The sequence below is a fragment of the Henckelia pumila genome, unplaced genomic scaffold, assembly GCF_033568475.1.
Source record: "Henckelia pumila isolate YLH828 unplaced genomic scaffold, ASM3356847v2 CTG_298:::fragment_3, whole genome shotgun sequence".
Taxonomy (NCBI): Eukaryota; Viridiplantae; Streptophyta; class Magnoliopsida; order Lamiales; family Gesneriaceae; genus Henckelia; species Henckelia pumila.
The window spans coordinates 809,857-827,242 of NW_027331797.1; the positions used below are offsets into that span (position 1 = coordinate 809,857).

General features: G+C 34.0%; 1 long non-coding RNA gene across 1 annotated transcript; it reads left to right on the forward strand.

Moving 5' to 3' along the window:
• Positions 1–7,839: 7,839 nt before the first annotated feature.
• Positions 7,840–9,510, forward strand: LOC140871029 (uncharacterized). The gene is made up of 3 exons (XR_012147588.1): positions 7,840–8,059; positions 8,161–8,273; positions 8,743–9,510. It is a non-coding gene; the product is annotated as an uncharacterized lncRNA (long non-coding RNA).
• The last annotated feature ends 7,876 nt before the right edge of the window (positions 9,511–17,386 follow it).

The window sequence follows — 17,386 nt, forward strand, 5'->3', positions numbered from 1 at the left end:
CGAAAATTTCCCAACTATATAACTAAATCGCAATACCAACAAAGTCGGACAAACAAAAGGCAAAGCAAAATATCTATTTGTTTCTTGTTTCAATTTTTTTCGTGATAGTAGCACGGAGATGCAATGCCCAGTTAGTACGAGTAAGTTGTTATAGTTCAATTATGATTTCTTGAATCGAATATACATCATCCAAAAATTCATAGAAATGTATAAAAACTTTTTGCAGCTTGCTAGTCACATAATTGTTAATATATATCCGTTGGATGATAATATATCCTATACTAACAATAAAAATATATATATATGGCACCGTTTGGTTTGAGTGATAGGATAAGTAATCCATAGATAAGTAATATAATGTAAATTAAAAATAAATAAGAAAAAATAGTTATTACATTATTTGATTTGATGGATAAATTATAATTTATTTTATTTAATTGATGTAAATTTATTAATTAATAAATAAATAAATAATATGCCGAAAATAAGGCGAAATTGATTGAGATAAGTTATACATAGATTAATAATACATCAAATCAAACAATGTCTATACTAACAATAAATATATATATATATATATAGTGGAAGAATAAAACCCAATTAGTCTTATGATCGAAATATTTCCAATTAATTAATTGAGATATAGTCAAAGATTTAGTTATATTATTGAATTTATTTTTGACGTAATATATATAAATTATTTAACTATAATGAGAATAATAGAATATTATCAAACCAAAAATTTTCAAGTCACAATTATCTTTAGGATTCATTAGGTCTTTCTTAGGCACGGGAAATTTATATCACTGAGTCACACTATAGTTACAACAATATTTATACAACAATTATTATAACACAAAAAAATCAATACAAAAATTAAATTTATCAAAATCTAATGATAATTTTTTTTAAAAAAAAATCTCACGATATATTTGATATAAATATCTTTATACTTCATCAAAATCATATAAGACAAACACTTGGAGACCGTCTTACAAATCTTCTTCCGTGTGACGGATCTTTGACCCAGATCCATTGTCCCTACCCGCCAAATTTTAATCCAGCCCAACCTTTTTGTCTAACAATCTACTTTTAAAATTGAACGGAGACTCCACGTCTCGAGAGAAATTCTCAACCCATTTCGAATCGAAGTTACAACTCCGTTAATTCAACAAGAGAATTTCCCATCACCCCCAAAAGCTAGCTAAGGGGAGGTGCCCAAGAGGTTATAAATACACAAGGCCGCCTTTTCGAGAGGGATGTGGGACGAACCATGGCACGTTACAATCCATCCCCTTTCAGAACCGACGCAACAAGGGTCATCGCGGAGGAACGACATACCAGAGTAACAACCTTTTGGGTAGAACTCACCCCCAAAACCTAGCTATTGTTGGAAAATTTGTTATGGACAAATGGATGGTGAATGAGGCTTTATGCTCATTGTCCCACATTGATAAAATGTGGGAATAAATTGCACTATATAATGTCAAAGTTTAGACAATGGGTTGGGGCCCCAAGGGGTACCCATGTTTGTTAAAGGGAACGGACCTAGTCTAGGCTAGGTTCGAACCATTAGCCATACGCGCGCGCGTCACCGCCGCCGTCCGTTCGACCGGCCGGCTCGGTCACGGGCGTGGGCTGGGCTGGCTTTGACATAAATATAACTTTTTTGGACAAAAATTAATTAAATATTTTATTTTGCTTCCGAGGCAGCTTTCCAACGTCTATAAATAGACGCCATATGCATTCATTCCAACTCGCTAATTTCTGATTCTCTCTTCCTTCTCTTGCACTCATACATCTGAGTTTCGTTAACACTTTGAAGTGTTCATAGTGCTTCGATTTTGTAGTGCAAGATGATAAATAGCGTTCTATCTTGGGAGACACTTTGATCAACCCGTAAGCACCTAGGCGGGCAAATTTGTCTTAAAGATAGAGAGTTAAACTCTCGGCTCGCTATCTTCTCTGTTGCTGCGTGCGTGCTGTTGAAAGGTGATTAACAAGTTTAAGACAAATTTCGTATGATGGCTACTGATCCTTCTGCCAAAGTCACGCCGCCCTCTGTTACGCCCCCACCACCGCCCCCTGTTACGCCGCCGCCACCGGTTGTCACGGCCCCTGCTGTTTCCAATGCGCATGCCGAGAAACCTGAGAAGTTCTCCGGTACTGACTTCAAAACATGGCAACAAAAGATGTTGTTTTACCTCATGACACTTCATCTGGCAAGGTTTTTGAAGGAAGTGGTTGCTGTTCTGGCACCAAATGCTGACACACAAGCAAGGTCTGCATTCGATGCATGGTCTCATAGTGACTTCTTGTGCCGGAACTATATACTGAATGGGTTGGATAATACGTTGTACAGCGTATACTCTGCAACCAAGACTGCTAAAGAACTATGGGAATCCTTGGAGAAAAAGTATAAGACCGAGGATGCTGGCACAAAGAAATTTGTAGTCGGAAAGTTTCTTGAGTTCAAAATAGTTGATACCAAGACGGTGATTAGCCAAGTGCAAGAGTTCCAAATCATCCTCCATGATATAATGGCTGAAGGGATGATGATCAGTGAATCCTTCCAAGTTGCTACTATAATCGAGAAGCTTCCTCTTTTATGGAAAGATTTCAATAATTATTTGAAGCATAAATGCAAGGAAATGGGGCTCGAGGACTTGATAGTAAGGCTGCGAATTGAGGAATACAATCGCAAGTCGGAGAACAAAGCTGGTAAGATACCGATGGAAGCGAAGGCAAATTTGGTGGAGCCAAACGCTATGAAGAAAAGAAAGCATTTTGAAAAAGATGTGAAGCAAGGAAAGAACAAGAAATGGAAAGGAACATGCTGGAACTGTGGGAAGACGAACCACAAGGCCAAGGATTGTCGCTTACCGAAGAAAGACAATCAGTATCGAGCAAATGTTGTCCAACACAAATCTGTGCCTATTGACTTGTCTGAGATAGATCTGTCAGCAGTAGTCTTCGAGGCTAACATGGTTGATCATCATAGAGAATGGTATATCGACACTGGAGCGACGCGACATGTCTGTGCTGACAAGGAGTTATTCTCGAAGTATACTCCTATAAGTGGAAGAGAGCTCTATATGGGTAACAATGCGACTTCTAAGATCGTTGGCTTAGGCAAAGTGGTGATCAAGATGACTTCGGGAAAGGAGCTTACTCTTATTGATGTCCTTCATGTTCCGGACAAACGGAAGAATCTTGTATCCGGTTCTACGCTGGTTAAGGCCGGATTTAGAATAGTTTTTGAAGCTGGAAAAGTTGTAATCATGAAAAATGGACAGTTCCTAGGAAAAGGATATATAGAAAAGGGACTGTTCAAAATGAATGTAATGACTGTACTTCGTGATCTTGAAAGTAATAAAGTTAATGCTTTGAATTACTTGGTTGAATGTTCTAATTTATGGCATACTAGATTAGGACATGTTAACTTCAACACTTTGAGAAAACTTGGAAAATTAAATCTTATTCCAAGGACTAAGATTGATTCAAACTACAAATGTGAAGTATGTGTTGAAGCTAAATTAACTAAAGTACCTTTTCACACAGTGGAAAGAAGTACAATACCTCTAGAACTAATTCACACTGATGTTTGTGATTTAAAGTTTGTGCAAACTAGAGGTGGGAAAAAGTACTTTATTACATTTATAGATGATTGCACAAGATTCTGTTATGTGTTTCTTTTAAGAAGAAAAGATGAAGCTCTTGAAGCATTTAAGACCTATAAAAATGAAGTTGAAAATCAATTAGGCAAAAGAATCAAGAAAATTTGTAGTGATAGAGGAGGTGAATATGTTGCTCCGTTTGAAGAATTTTGCAATGAATCTGGTATTATTCATCAAACAACTGCTCCTTATTCACCACAATCTAATGGCATTGCGGAAAGAAAAAACCATACTCTGAAAGAAATTATGAATGCCATGCTAATAAGTTCTGGACTTTCCCAAAACTTGTGGGGGGAAGCAATACTTTCGACAAATCATATTCTTAACAAAATTCCACATAAAAAGAAGGATGAAACTCCTTATGAATTTTGGAAAGGACATAAGCCCTCATACAAATACTTGAAAGTGTGGGGGTGTTTGGCGAAAGTAAAAATACCGAAGCCAAAACAAGTAAAGATTGAACCTAAGACTGTAGATTGCATCTTCATTGGATATGCAAACAACAGTAGTGCATATAGATTCCTAGTGCACAAGTCAGTGATTCCTGATATACATGAAAATACGATTATTGAATCAAGGAATGCTGCATTTTTTGAAAACGTCTTTCCTTGTAAAGAAGGAAAAGAAAAGAGCTCTTTCAAAAGAGTTCATGAATCCACTAATGAGGAAACTCATGAAAGTGAAAAACCAAGGCGTAGTAAGAGAGCTAAGATAGCTAAAACTTTTGGTCCTGATTTTCTTAGTTATGCTATAGAAAATGATCCAAGGACCTTAAGCGAAGCGTTATCTAGTCCTGACGCTCTACTTTGGAAAAAGGCCATAAAAAGCGAAATAGATTCCATCATGCAAAATCATACTTGGGAGTTAGTAGATCTTCCACCGGGAAGCAAACCGTTAGGATGCAAATGGATCTTAAAAAGGAAATACAAAGCTGATGGAACAGTGGAAAAATACAAAGCAAGGTTAGTGGCCAAAGGATTTAGACAAAAAGAAGGGTTGGATTTCTTCGACACATATTTCCCTGTTACGAGAATAACGTCTATTCGAGTACTTATAGAAATTGCTGCTTTAAATAATCTCAAAATTCATCAAATGGATGTAAAAACAGCATTTTTAAATGGTGAGTTAGAGGAAGAAATATATATGGCACAACCCGAAGGATTCATTGCTCCCGGTCAAGAAAGAAAAGTGTGTCGACTCATTAAATCATTGTATGGGCTAAAACAAGCTCCTAAACAATGACATGAAAAATTTGACAAAACAATGATGTCAAATGGATTTAAGATTAATGAGTGTGATAAATGTGTTTATATAAAAGGCACACATGACTCATATGTAATTATTTGTCTATATGTAGACGACATGCTTATAATGGGTAGTAATCATGATATCATCATGAAAACTAAGAAAATGTTGACAAAACATTTTGATATGAAAGATATGGGAGAAGCAGACATTATCTTAGGAATTAAGATAGTAAAAGCGACTGAAGGAATTATCCTAACACAATCTCATTATATTGAGAAAGTACTTCGGAAATTCAACGCGTATGATGTTACGCCGTTCAGATCACCTGTGGATTTAAGTTTACATTTATCCAAAAATCGAGGTGAACCCGTATCTCAACAGCAATATGCAAGGATAATTGGGAGTCTAATGTATATTACAAATTGTATTCGTCCTGATATTGCATACTCAATAAATAAATTGAGTAGGTTTACAAGTAATCCTAGTCATGATCATTGGAAAGCGTTAGAAAGAGTATTTAAATACTTAAAGTACTCAATGGACTATGGATTACATTATACCACATATCCTTCCGTACTAGATGGATAATGTGATGCAAATTGGATATCCGACACAAAAGACTCTAAGTCCACAAGTGGATATGTGTTCACCATCGGTGGAGGAGCTGTGTCGTGGAAATCCTCTAAACAAACTTGTATAGCTCGTTCAACTATGGAATCGGAATTCATAGCTCTAGACAAAGCGGGAGAAGAAGCGGAATGGCTTCGTAATTTCCTAGAAGATATTTCGTGTTGGACGAAACCAGTGCCAACAATAATGATACATTGCGATAGTCAGTCGGCTATAGGTAGGGCACAAAGTAGTATGTATAATGGTAAGTCAAGACACATACGTCGAAGACATAATACCATTAGGCAGTTGATCTCAAATGGAGTTATCGCAGTAGATTATGTAAAATCAAAAGATAACTTAGCGGATCCGTTAACAAAAGGTTTAGGGAGAGATCAAGTAAACTGCTTATCAAGAGGAATGAGATTAAAACCTAAAAAATTAAAGGATATTCATAGCGGAAACCCAACCTTGTAGATTGGAGATCCCAAAATCTTGGTTCAATGGGAAAATCAAGTTATGAATGTTCGCATGCACTTAGAACTTTGTTCTATTCTCATTCCTAGGATAAAAGTGCAACCTGTGCAAGTAGTGAGGTTAAGTTTTAACAAACTTTTAATGATTCCTATATTTCTTTAAGAAATAGAGTATGACAGGATACTTATATACTAGGAGGTCACCTATTTAAGTGTGAAGACGGACCGCTTCAAACGAAACACTTAAGAATCCAAGATGTTATCCAGGGCCAAAACGGACAAAACCATGAGAACAAATAAAGTGTGAGAAAAATTATTGTGTGAATACTGTTGTCTAGGTTTACATCAACGGTTGAATAGTTCAAGACATCACGTTCACTAGGCAGCCTAGTAAATCCGATAGTATTTCACTAAGGAAGGTTCAAAGCCGCAAGCTACCTCTCCCCATACAATAATTTTCGTAAGAAACTCTGTTTTAGCATATGCATACATATTCGCATAAATCACATTCATGTGGGGGATTGTTGGAAAATTTGTTATGGACAAATGGATGGTGAATGAGGCTTTATGCTCATTGTCCCACATTGATAAAATGTGGGAATAAATTGCACTATATAATGTCAAATTTTAGACAATGGGTTGGGGCCCCAAGGGGTACCCATGTTTGTTAAAGGGAGCGGACCTAGTCTAGGCTAGGTTCGAACCATTAGACACGCGCGCGCGCACCGCCGCCGTCGTCCGTCCGGCCGGCTCGGCACGGCCGTGGGCGTGGGCGTGGGCTGGGCTGGCTTTGACATAAATATAACTTTTTTGGACAAAAATTAATTAAATATTTTATTTTGCTTCCGAATAAGTGCAACGTATGATCGGGCACGACTTTTGGTCCGAAACAGTGCGTCCTTTCGGCTGAACAGGTGCATCTCTTGCATGCATCGAAGGGGTGCAACCGTCCGAGGCAGCTTTCCAACGTCTATAAATAGACGCCATATGCATTCATTCCAACTCGCTAATTTCTGATTCTCTCTTCCTTCTCTTTCACTCATACATCTGAGTTTTGTTAACACTTTGAAGTGTTCATAGTGCTTCGATTTTGTAGTGCTACTAATCGAAGTTGATAAATAACGTTCTATCTTGGGAGACACTTTGATCAACCCGTAAGCACCTAGGCAGGCAAATTTGTCTTAAAGATAGAGAGTTAAACTCTCGGCTCGCTATCTTCTCTGTTGTTGCGTGCGTGCTGTTGAAAGGTGATTAACAGCTATTAAGGGGAGGGTACCCAAGAGGTTATAAACATACAAGGCAGCCCTTTCGAGAGCGACGTGGGACGAACCATGGCACGTTACAACAACGGCCCATTGACCACCACCGTCAAAATTAAACTCACATGCGGCGTAGTCATCAGCATTGCCCTCGACGACGTCTCCAAAATCATCGATCAAATCCTCGGCAACGCATTTTTCTAGAATCCCAAAGAGTAAGTCAGAATCCAGGTACTTGATGAATTGTAACTAAACATACATTCTGTCATGCCCCGGGACCAGGCCCGCGCCTGCGCGACTGCATACAATGGGCCCCTATAGCAAATACTTCGTATCCGTCCTCGCTTTACGAAAATGATTAACCCAAGTTGCTATAGAAGTTCATTGTAGCCCATTTTAAATAGATTTTAAATCTTTCCTTTTTTTTTCCCACATGGGACAGGGTCTCACACGTTCTGTCTCAATTCGATCGATTGGTGAGATAACGACGCCATGAGTACTGCTTCAAGTAATTTATTTCCCTCGAATTCACTCAATTTGACCGTATCCTTGATTTCGAGTGAAAAAATATATGTTTATGTCAGATGGATGAGTTCTCATGTAAATTTTTTTTTTCCGAATTGCAGCCTCGCTAAAGTCGAGAGAGGATCACAGAAAACAACTTGAGTTAGAAGAGGCGTGTAAAGCAGGGCTTGCCCCTGCCGAGGTGGATGAAGATGGGAAGGAAATCAACCCCCATATTCCATAGTATAGGTCTTCGGCTCCTTGGTATTTGAATTCGGAAAGACTGGTACGTTGCGGGTTTTATTTCCTTGCTCAAGTTTTGTTCTTTGCATCTGTTAGCCTGGAACCGTGATATTATTAATGTTATTCTCTTTGTTGTCTTTTTAGTGTTTGAAACATCAATGGAAGTGGAAATCGGATCCCAATTATACCAAAGCTTGCTATGATAGAGGTGCTAAGACTTTTCAAGCTGACAAGTTCAGGAAGGGCACTTGCGAAAAGTACATCACTTTATCTCTTTATGTATCTATACGTATTGTTTGAGTGTGTCTGTGTGTTCATGTTTGTGTGGTAGCTTCCCAATCCTTTTTTGATATTGTGGTGCATCTGTCCTTTCAAATTTATTCATTTTTTGTTAATGCGAACGCGAATGGCTATGTTATGCGAATGCAAATGGCTATGTTCAAATTTGTTCGTTTCAAGGTTTTCCTTTCAACTTGAAGTTTCAGAAATTGAAGTTTTTTTACTTATTAATTTGCAAAAGGGAATATGTCGAGTCTTCTTGTGCTATGATGACTATTGATTTTTTTTATGGGTTTTTCTATGGGTGAGGTGGGAGGGTTTTCTTCCAGAAAACATAACCGGTAGTTTTCTCTGATAAGTAGGAGCTTTAATTTATAGTTATAATATATTCGATTGTTCATGATTCTTAAAGATGCGTTCTTATGTAAATTTTCCTCATTCTCCTAGGTGGCAAATATAGTGCTGATAGGTCTCTTCTTGTGGATCTTTTATGTCATGGGTTTCCCAGAATCCTACACCAACACACGTTTTTCTAATATCAGGTGACACATATTTTGATGGAATCTTACATTGACTGAGAATGAGCAATTAAAATATCTTATTAGCAAGTTCAGATAGTGCTCCCAGTGTTCTGTGCGGTGCAGCAACTATCCTTTGGCAATGGAGTGATTTGTTGAGGTGAGAGAATCTTACAGGGAAGCACTTTAACCAACCTCCAGATGGCCCTTATGTTTCTTGGTATGGACATTACAAGGTTCTCTTGAGGATCCATTTGCAGTCACCGAGCAAAATACTTGTTTGAAATCTGTTCAATTGCCTGAGTCGAGTCCGAAGATGGTTTCTCTTTCTCATGTATGCTGTTTGGGACGAAATCCTCAGCTACACTTGGTGCTACAAACTGTGCTACACTTTGCTAAAAACAATCCCGTTTGCACAAATTATTAAAAATTAAATTCATTAAACAACATGGATGAACAAATATAATTAATCATTGATAAAATATTCGATTCACCTAGTGTAGCACGGTTTGTAGCACCAAGTGTAGCAGAGGATTTGTAGCACCAACTGTAGCAGAGGATTTCGTCTCAAAATATGATAAGAGTTACCAAAATTAAGTCTGGAATTTTTCTCGTTGAAATGTATGCAAAGTGTGGGAGACTCGATGATTCTTGGAAAGTGTTTAACATATTTCATAATAGAAATCTGATTTCATGGAATGCCAAATTTATGGTTATGCTCGGCATGGTTTTGGGAGAGAAGGCATGAACATTTACAACGCAATGCTACTGAGTTAGTGGTCCCTATTAAGTCATAATATGGAATCCTCTTCTTCATTGTTATACTTTTTTCCTCGTTTGGTTTTCCGGATTATTTTTGGCAACATATGGAGACATATTTTTGGTGAAAAAGAGTTCTGGGAGCATGTTAGAGGAATTGATATTTCTCAGGTCCTTTAGGTTGTGCTTGGATGGAGTTACTTGGATTTGAGAGTGAATTTCAAATAAATGGATTTGAAAATCCATTGATTTGAATGAGTTTTTTTTTAAAAAAAAAAATCTCTTGCTTGGAATAATATAAAATTTTAAAGTTGAATTTTAAATCCATTGATTAAAAAGATGTTGCTTGGCTAAAATATTTATGAATTTCAAATAATAGAAAAGTCTAATATATTATTCTGTATTTCTTTATATATTTTGAAATTAAAATTAGTATTATGATAACAAAATAACCATGTTCAATTTAAAATAATATAAATTTAAACTTTATTTATTTTAATTGGATTAAATACAAAATTTACATAAATAAACTTTAAACAAAATATTTATGTTTTTCTAAAAAACAAATATATAAATTATTATAATATTAGGCGGGTGTATTCAATCCAGAGTTTTAATGACTTTTAGTGACTTTTTAAAATGATAGACTTTTGTGGAGTTGATGGATTTTTATTGACTTTTATAGAATCTCATGGGTTTACAAACAGATTTTCATGGATTCTTTGTAGACTTTTGCAGGACTTTTATAGATATTTGTAAACTTTTCATACAATTACATGAATTTGTATCTTAAATATATTTTTTTTCTTTGAAGTAATAATTGTTTGACATAAATAATAACTTTATGGGAAAATTGCAAATTTAGTCATGCATGTTTGACACTTTGCGATTTTAGTTCTCTATATTTTCACGTTTCAGTTTTAGTCATTTATGTTCTATTTTTGGCAATTTCGATCCTTTTTATTCAAAAATGCTTACGTGTCACTGTACATGTCAGCTCCACATCAGGACTGAATTTGTGTCACGTCAGCGCCACGTCGAAAAAGGATTAAAATTGCTGAAAAAATTAAGACAGCGGTTTGCGATTTTGGTTCTCTATGTTTTCAAATTTCAGTTAGTCTTGCATGTTTTATTTTTGGCAATTTCGGTCTTTTTATTCAAAAATGCTTATGTGGCACTGTACACTTCAGCTCCACATCAGCATTGAATTAATGTCACGTAAAAAAAAGACTAAAATTGTCAAAAAAAAAAATAAAGATAACGGACTAAAATTAAAATATGAAAATATAAAGGACTGAAATCGCAAAATGATAAACATACAGGACAAAAAAATAATTTTTCCTAAATTTATTTGAAATATTTTTTTAATTTATTGATGAAAATGGATTTCATTTATTTTAAATATATATATATATATATATATATATATATATTATTTTAACAAAATTATAAACTAAAAACTTTGTGATTGTGTAAAATTATTTTTTAAAAAAAACATATGATAACTTATAAATTATTTTATCAATTATATCATAAAAATTTATTTGTTTTTTTATCATGTCTGTTATCCGCTATTCAAATATTTGAATTAAATCATATTATAATTTATTGAATCATATATTATTATCATTAAATATTATAATAACAATGATATAAATCATATATTAAAAAGCACAAAATATTTGGAAAATTTTAAATTTTTAAATAATATTTTTTCTTTTGATTTTTGTAGAAGAACGAAAAAATACATATATAGGAAAGAGTGAGATAGAGAGGGGTGAGATAGTGAAGAGTGAGAAAATGTGATAAAAAGATATAAATTATGAGTTTATAAGTTTAGAAATCCATCCAAATCTTTGGGTTAGACCAAAGACATTTTTTTACAAAATATAGTTGTACCTTAAGCATTAATGTTTGTATGTCCATGATTTTCATGGAGTTATTAAAAGTTCATTGACATTTTGAATAACACTAGACTTTTATAGAGTTTTTAAAAGTCAAGGTTGAATACCACTTGACTTTTAAAACTCTAAAAAAGTTTATTTTGAATACCACAAAACTTCTATAGAGTTTATAAAAGTCATGATTGAATACCACTAGACTTTTAAAATCCATAAAAGTCATTAATTCTCCGGATTGAATACACCCCCCTTAAACTTCAATTTCTTTTTCATAATACTAGTAACATAAAAAAATATTTTTCTACAATAACTCTACAATAAAATCAAATTTTAGGAACATATATTAATCAAAAAAAATTATAATTTTAGGAACATATATTAATCAAAAAAATTATATTAACACACATCAATATATATTTTGAAATTAAAATAAGTATTGTGATAACACAGTAATCATATCCAACTCAAAATAAAATAAAATATATTTTGGACCGCCTTAAATCTTTCGGCACCCGTAAGTCCAGTTATGCTATAGACAACCTCGTGTATTTCAATACCATTTGGTCTTTCTTCCTTCTTACTAGCCACGAACTCTTGAAAAGATGTGGCCTCAACCAAATCATCTTTTTTCGCTTTCTTCCTTTTATTGGATGTTGAATTCAATGAGTTTGAACATCGTGATTGTTCATGTGTGGAGATTACCTCATTTTCTTCATCCTCCTCCATCGCATTGGCCCCCTCACAAACGTTTCAACTCTTAAACCGGTCGCTCTCTCTCTTCCACATAGAAGCACAACCTGAAATTTCTACAAGTTCAGAGCCACAAAGATAAGGAAAAAGGAGAGAATTGGAACACTTGAAAATGAATCTTGAGGCCACAACATTGGACCTCATACTACAACGTCAATTTCAATGGGAACAGAGGGAAGTTGACATGATTCAAGAGCCAAACCTTCATGAATTTAATTTTAAAAAATTAAAAAACAAAAACAACTTTCATGGATTTTCTACTATATTCCTTCTATAGCAAGCTACGCGGAGTTAATTCTTTGGCTTAAACAAAAAAAATTTCCCTCAAAAGAGCTTAGGTGAGAAGAATAATCAAAGACGTGTCTTGGCATTTTGCTTGTCTTACATTGTTTTCGAATGAATTAACACGCAATTCCTATTACTTGAAAACAACTACTGTTTATATATTTCCTAAACATATGATCATGTGATTTCAAAGTTACTGCTAACACATAATTAATTATTGATGGCAGCATCTTTTACTATAATTACTTACTCCATGTAACAGCATACCGTGTGAGCTAGAAGCGGCAAATACCAAAATATTTGGGAACTTCCACCTCCTACATGTTCATGAATTGCCAAGTGCTTTAGTAAACAAATTCAAACAAGCAAATAATGATAGAGATGTAGGCAAAAATAGAATCAGAATTTGACTATAGCTAGCAAGAGTTGCAGTACCTCTAGTGACTATATGATGCCAGAAAATTCATTTTTATGTTCACTTGTATACTTGATCAAACTAAAAAACCACCAAAGATCATATCAATTTAAGCACAATAAGAAATAACAACTCATAAGAGTTCAAACAAAGGTTCTGCTTCACTGATCAAAATCACAACAACTAGTATCAAAGCCAGGTTTCTAGGCTGTTTTGATTGTGAAGATGAGTATAGACTAAATGCGGAAACTAAGTAAAAACCATCACTGGATGAGTTTATTTTAAGCATTAGATTAACAATGAAACTGATTGATATGTTTCTGAAATTCAGGTTTAACATGTTTGTAGTGCAGCGAACACATCTAGCCAGGAACAACAACTATAAACAAAAGCAATCCTCCAAGGCTCCATCGAAAGGATACAAACCTTACAAATAAAAATATCTCCCAAATCATATTCAGTAACAAAATAAACAAAAAACTTGATCAAAAAAAACTAAGATGGATCCCAATCTAAAAAAGAAACAACAAATCTAAAGTCGAGATTGATAAGTGCATTTTGTATGCATTAGTTTGTGATATTTTTATGTATATTTTTGTGTGCATTCATATTGTTTTTATGTGTTTTTATGTGTTTTAGTACATGTGTGTATTTCACTCTCCCGGTTGATTTTTGTAGGAAAATATATTTTTGAAGAGTAAAATTACGGAGCAGTTTTGGTCAAAAATTCATATTTAATTTTAGAAAGATCCAAATCCAATCTCTACCGATCAGAATACAATCAAGATGTTTTAAAGCTGATGTTTAAATTTCAGCTCGATCCGACGGCTAGAACTTAAGATATGAATTTTTCAAAATTATCGCACGGAGCAGGTTGAAGCATGCGCTGATAAGTGAAGTTATAGCGCGTTTGCACAAGAGTTTAGCACAACAAAGGCACAAACACGCAATGGAGGATGTGAACAGCGCATGGTGATGCGCTAAAGAGCAAGGAAGAAGCGCAATCGCGCATGATTGAAAGAAATCAGGAATTGCGCATGAAAGAAGCGCAATTGCGCTGGAGGAGAAGAGTTTAGCGCTTAAGTTGCGCTGTTGGGAGATGAAGAAGCGCAATCGCGCATGATGTCTGTGCTGTGAATTATTTCTTCGGGCAGAAACATGCTCGTTCGAGCGAGACATCGGGATCAGGAAAAAATTAGAATTTTCAGAATTAAAATCTCTTATTTTTCGGGCTTTCTTTCTTGGGCTTTTTAGAATGTATAAATAGGAGGTAAAAGATGCACACCAGGGGATTCATCAGGTATTTTTGGACTAGAGAAGAGAATAGATTTCTGCACTTTCTCTTTTCTTTTTTTCTTTTAAATCTTGTTTAATTCTAGTTTCAATTATTGAGTAGTTTATTTTCAACCAAAACGGCGTGATTGGGCCGAACAAATTCATGTAGAAAACTTGATTTGTTTATTTGAGATTTTCAGACTTGATTTTATTTTATTGATTATCGAATTTATATTTGTCTTGCGAATTTCTTGGCCAGTTATTTGCTTGCATGTTAATTGATTCCAAGTCGATATAGGAGGTTTCGATTTTGATCACTTCGATATTCAACATAGTGTAAAACTGACTAGAAATAGAATTCGGTTTCATTATGCGTTTTGGGTGTAAACTGAATTTTCACAGTTATTCATGCATTCAAATTTGATTAGAATTACGAAAGATTAATCCGTAAAATTTGAATAGGTTTGATTGTTCTAGAAATAGTCTTTTCAACAAATTAGGAAAATTCCCGTGAATTAAGATTAAATCCGAGTCTTGAATCGACTACATGTTACATGATTTGTTTGGTACCTACGTGTGTCTTGGTTGTCTATTTTATTTAAATTTATCTTTCAGCTTATTTCTTATTTCTAGGTTAATTAATTTAAGTAAATCTCCCTTTTATGATTTTGTCTAGATTAAATAAAATAATTAATTCTTGAGAATTGACTACAGTCCCTGTGGGATCGATACTTAGACTTCTTTGTCACTTTACTATTACTTGACCTGGTGCGCTTGCCAGTAGATATTTATCACACCGATTTAGCCGGTCAAGTTTTTGGCGCCGTTGCCGGGGACTGTTTAGTTAATATTAGGATAGATTATTTGTTTGAGACTAGACAATTTTTTTTTTCCTGCATTTGTTTATTTCTTAATTTTTATTTTATTTTTTTCTTGCTTGTGAGGTACTTGAAGATGGACCATCGACAGGTAGCACTAGACAAATAGGGATGAGTTCAACTTACCATTGTGCAAAGAAATTAACAACAACAAGAAGAACAAATAATAATAATAAAATAGTAACAACAACTTAACAACAACAAAAAAGAAAAGAAGAGAGTAGTAAAAGAAAGGGACACGTGTATTAATATAAAATTAAATCAAAATCCCATTTCCAACTCTGTCATTTGTTCCGGCGGTGGCATTATGCTGTCGTCTTTCCCACGCCCACGGCAACACTTGCGCCACAACAAGATTACTGACACAATAATTGTAAACACTGTGCCGACTGCTCCAAGAATCTCTAAACACGTTTTTAGTAGGTTGGTTTTGCTTCTCGGCCTCCGTGCTTGGATGAGGCATCCAGGGATGCCTATTATTTAAAAAAAAAAAATTCAATAGAAACACGACTGAAAGGATTATTTACGGAGAAAAATATTAAAAACTCACTCGGATTCGAAAGTGACGCATAAGTCACGTTGTGGAAATCACAATTTCCTGTTTTCAAATAGTCAGAATTGAAAATGAATGATAATTGTGCCCACTTATCAGTAACGTTCGAACATTGGCTGTCTGCCTCGAGATCGAGGTAGGCAGACTCTCCATGCTCACAGAGTTCATATTTGGGTTTTTTTTATTTTTAGTGTAAATTAAATAATAAATTTCAAAAATAATGTAAAATTAAAAAAATTTTACAAATACCGTAAAATTCCAAATTTGACAGCGGATACTCAGTACACGTGGCACCATCCGCCAACATTTGGAGCGGATGCTGCGTGCGTGGCACAACCCCACGCCACGCAGCAGCCTCTCCATTATTATGCTCAATTATTCATTACGGAGAGTTTGATTTTTCTGCAGAAATCATCGGCTTTTCTCTCCTTCTTCTCTCCTTCAATTTTTTGTTTCTTTAACATTAGATTTCTCCAGAATCATTCCTCCAATTACAAATCCGAGAGTAGTTTCGGAATCCTTACAACGAGAGGTTTTTTTTTACACCAATTTTTTGAGTTTTCTTCGCCGTATTGAAAACATCGTCCGACCACAGGCAGAGCATTTTCACATCTTCCATCACCGCCTATCGTTGTTCAAACTAGCAAGAAGATATTTTGGTTGGTTGGAGCTCTATTTCAAAATTAAGGTAAATTCGAGATTATGATTTTTTAATTTGGGTGTTTTGGTTTAATTGAGTTACTATAATTGAAATATGTTTAATTGTTGGTCGCAGGTACTAAAAAAACCATTTGAAGGTATGAATTATTTTTCAGAATTTTTTTAAGCATTATTTTGATTTTTTGAGTTTATTTTAATAATCTGTTTTAGTATATATTTCAAATTTCTTATTTTTTTAATTAAATATATTATATTAATATAATAAAAATTAAATGTATTAATAATAAAAATAGTTATGTTACGTTAAGTGTTGTTATTATTATTATTTTAATCTTATAATATATATAAATATAGAATTATATATATATATATATATATATATATATTAAAATACTAAAAAATATATATATAAACTTTATTATTGTGGTTGTTATTATATTAGATATATATGCATGTGGTGATATTATTGTATTATTGATATACTATATAATATTACGTATGTATATATATATATATAATATATGTATATATATAATATATGTACGTATATATATATATAATATATGTATGTATATATATATATATATTATTTATATATATATATATATAATTTATTGTTATCGTTATTATATTAAAAATGTGCAATATATAGACATAAATTGTTATATGCATATATTAAAATTTATTATATTTTATTTTATTTTATTTTTATGTTTTGTAAACCATGTAATTTTATAATATGTGTTTATTGGTTTGCATTATATAATTGTTAGTATATTTGTCAGGATGACAACAAATCAAGGGCCAATAGATTCCAGTGTGCTATATTTACAAGCCACACATATGTCGTCAGAAGTTTTCACAATAACAATTGATGACATAGTTCGAGTCAAACGATCCGATAATTTGATTTGGCAGTTATTTAATGAGCATGGTCTGCACAGTCGTGTGATTGCATATTTAAATAATATGGGGTTTTATGGTGTTTTGTTGTGTGGATCTCGGCAATATGATAATCATTTAATTACTGCTTTGGTTGAACGATGGCGACGTGAAACACATATCTTTCATTTTAGATGTGGTGAAGCAACCATCAC